Raw genomic sequence first — 3,890 nt, forward strand, 5'->3', positions numbered from 1 at the left:
CCGTAAGTTTGCTAATAAATTTAACACATTAAATTTAAAGCCTAAGTATTTGCTTGTATTCAAATACTATATTATTGATAAATTGTGACTTTTGTTACTTATTACAGACACTGTCCATGTCGTTCCCCTGATGAAGCCACTTCAGGTGAAACGGTGGCCCCGTTGGGATTAAAACAGTGTGAACATCTTTTAAGATAAGTGCTTTTTCTTTGAACTTATGCACTATCTTTTATATTTCTCATAGTATTTGGTGTTAAAGATGTTAAATACATCTATTTAAAAAAATCCTTTTGACAATAATTTAATGTAAAGAAAAATTGAGATATTTAATAATAATAATGAAAGTATGAATATACTCAAATTTACCACTTGCCAATGATTGAGACTAGAACCGAATTAAGTATTTTGCAAATTTTGCTTTAATACTCGGTCTCTGAGGCGTGGTTTAAACATCTCATCCAGTATATGTGTTTGAAGAAGTGAATTTTGTTTATCCATTTGGTTCTGACACTTCTCTAGTAATTGATTGGTGTACTGACAAGAGAAACCCAACAAATGGAACAGAAGGGAAGATTAGGTACTTACCTCAATAATCTTCTTTCTGTAAACAGCAACCACTCATCAAAATGCAACCAGCGTTAATCTTATGGAGCTTATAGAGTCTCCCTTACTGCTTTTTTCTCGACATATATCTGATTGATAAGAGAAAATATCCAGCTCTGGACTAGAGTTGTGCAGGGACAGAAATCCCACCCATCCCCGCCCGGATCCTCTCCATCCCCACCTGTCCCCATCAGGTTCATCTCCGTCCCCACCCATCCCCACAAGGAATTACCTCCATCCCCATAAAAAGCAGCAATTACTTCTGACAGGATCATCAAATCCAGTTTCTTTTGTGTTTGTGCTGCTGTTTTCCTTGTGGAATCTCTTTGGTGGAACCCTTTTTTTGTTTTCTGTTCAGGTAATTAACTTAAACCCCCTCTTTTACTAAGGCTGACGTGTCCATTATATTATATGGATGAACCCTGCTTCCAAAGCCTGCCATCCCCGTGGGAGTCCTGTTGGCCAGAGGGGGGTCCCCATGGGAGTCCCGTGGGTTAGGGGGATTCCCGTGGGACCCCCGCAATTCCCACGATCCCCATGCAGACCTCTATTCTGGACACATGCTTGTCCAAACAGTAGGCAGGCAAACTCCAGAAAGATTATTGAGATAAGTACCTAATATTCCCTTCTGGTGCAAAGAACATATGAGAAAGCCTGCCCGTAACACCAAGGACCCAAAAGCAGTATCCTTTCTCACTGTCACATCCACCCTATAAAACTTTGTAAATGTAAAAAGAGTGGACCATGTAGCTGCTCTACAAATCTCTTCAGGAAGAATTGCCTTTGTCTCCACCCACAAAGATGCCAAACTTCTAGTAGATTGTGCTCTGAAGGCAAATGTGGCTGTTTTCCACAGCCAATATATGCCAATGAGATAGCCATACAAATCTATCTGGAGATGGTCACCTTAGATGCAGGTCTGCCTAGTCTCACTGCATTGGTTAAGACAAAATGATAATCTGAAAGATGAAAGTCATTGGTTACTTCCAAGTAACGAAGAAGACTTCTCCATACATTCAGCAAGTTCAACACTGCCCCTCCTCTTGGAACCCATGATTTGAAAGGCAGGCAACCTGATTTCTTGATTGACATGGAAAGATGACACCACCTTTGGCAAAAACAAAGGGGCCATATGGAGAAAAACTCCTGCTTCTGTAAATCTGAGGAACGGTTCCCTGCATGAATGTGCCTTTATCTGAGATTCTCCTTGCTGAGGCTATGGCTACCAGAAAAAAACTGTCTTCACTGCTAGTTTCAGCAAGAATGGCTCCTGCAAAGGTGCCTTGCAGAGGCCACTCTGGAGAATGTTAAGGTTCCATGTCTTACCAGAGGTCGCAACCTGAGCAGCCCTTCAAAAATCTAACTATATCTTGATGCGAGGCAAAGAACCGTTTTCTTATGGTTACCATATTTGTGAAGACAAAAAATTAGGACACATAACCCGCCCACACTCCACCCACTTCCTTGGTCCTCCTTCCCATCCTCTGTACTTTTAGTGCTTCTCTCTCTTTTTCTGCAATCCTCCTACCCCACAGAAGCTTCTTTCTTTCTCCTTCCAAGCCCCCTCTCCTGTGTGTGCTTCTGTCTCTCTCTCCTTCCACCACCCCCTCCCCCTGCAGGTGTCCCTCCCTCTCCTTCCAACCACCTCTCCTGCTGTGTCTACCCTAGTCCATGCTCTTTTCTCCAGCACTCTCTCCTTTCCATTATGCTTCTCCAGTCCTCCCTCCCTGTTTATCCAGCCCTTTTACCTTCATGCTGTTTCTCCAGCCCCTGCCCCTCCCTTCCTCCTCTGATGCTGCTTCCCTTCAGGACCTCCCTAGTTCCTAAGTCCTATACCTACCTCCTCCCCAGCTCATCCACTGTAATTTAATCACCTCTGAATAGCCTTTCCATACTAGGGCTGTGTGCTCAAAAGCCATGCTATAAAACCAAATTGTTCCAGATTCTCTAATGGAACTAGACCCTAAGACAAGAGATCCGTGTGCACCGGTAGCTTGAGACCTTTGTCTCTTTACAGGAGCACCAAATCCCTGTTCCATGGCTGATGCAGGATCACTCATCTGGGATGGTTCACTGACAGATGACTCAGCCTATCATGGACCATGGAGGAAACACATACAGCAGACCTTGTGTTAGCCAATGTTGGAGCAGAGCATCTAAACCAGTGTCCCACAAACCTTTTTCTCCGGCAAACTAACGGGCAAATATTTTTCTTTGGCACACTACAAACCCTCCCCCATGTCCCTCGTCTTGTTTTCCCTGAGCTCAGGGCCATGTCTGGAGGGCCTCCAAGCATGCGTGGACGTTGACTTGATGATGTTGCATGCATGCTCATGTCATCACATCTGCACATGCTCAGAGGCCCTCCAGACATGGCCCTGAGCTCAGGGAAAACGAGACAAGGTTCGTGTGGGGGCGAAAAAGCGCCAACACCAGAAGTGACACATGTTATACATCATCTGTCCTTCAATCCCTGGCAACACACAGTTTGCAGTTCACTGGTTCAGCTCTTCTGCTGAAAAATCAAGACACTTTATTGTCCACTGATCATCGGGAGCCCCAGCATCACACGAACAGTAGTCAAATGCCCTTTGGGACAGAATGAGAAAAAGGTGATGTTGACCAATGAATAAGTAGTTTCAAAATGTATAAAATAGCTTGCAAGACCCGAAGCAATTCAGGTCAGGCTATGGAAAGCTTTGTGAACATGGCCCAGACTTGTTTGTACCTACATCCTAGAATAAACTAGGGTTTGGCTCTGATGGTTGTCACACTACTTTTAAAAAAGAAAAGGGAAAACGGTTATTTCAGCTACATTGTTGTACCCAAACATATAAGACTGAATAATTGTTACTGTAATGACTTCCTTATCCATACAGCATTGCTGTATCACTCTTTCACACCTCACAGTCATAGGAGCAAACTTTTCAAAATTATTTGGGTGTTAAACCCAATGGAAGTAACCTCTTCATGGTCACAGTCAAGACATTTGCTCAATATTGGGGGTGCTCAAGCAGCCTATGCTGCACACACTACATCTCTCTTTTTCTCCACTTGCCATCCATCATCTGTCTCTCTCTCCCTTCCCCCCCCCAGCTTAGACCTTCTTGTCTTTGTCTCACCTAGCACTGCCCCTTTCTCTCTCCCCTATACAAACAGTTGTCCCGTGTCTCTCCCAGCCCACCCTTCTCAGGACTGGTCCCATGTCTGTCACCCCTCCCCCTTTCCCTATCCTATGTCTCTTCCCGCACTCTGCAGTACTCCATTTCTTTTTCTCCCGCTATGCT

Source organism: Geotrypetes seraphini, chromosome 4 (assembly GCF_902459505.1).
Source record: "Geotrypetes seraphini chromosome 4, aGeoSer1.1, whole genome shotgun sequence".
Taxonomy (NCBI): domain Eukaryota; kingdom Metazoa; phylum Chordata; class Amphibia; order Gymnophiona; family Dermophiidae; genus Geotrypetes; species Geotrypetes seraphini.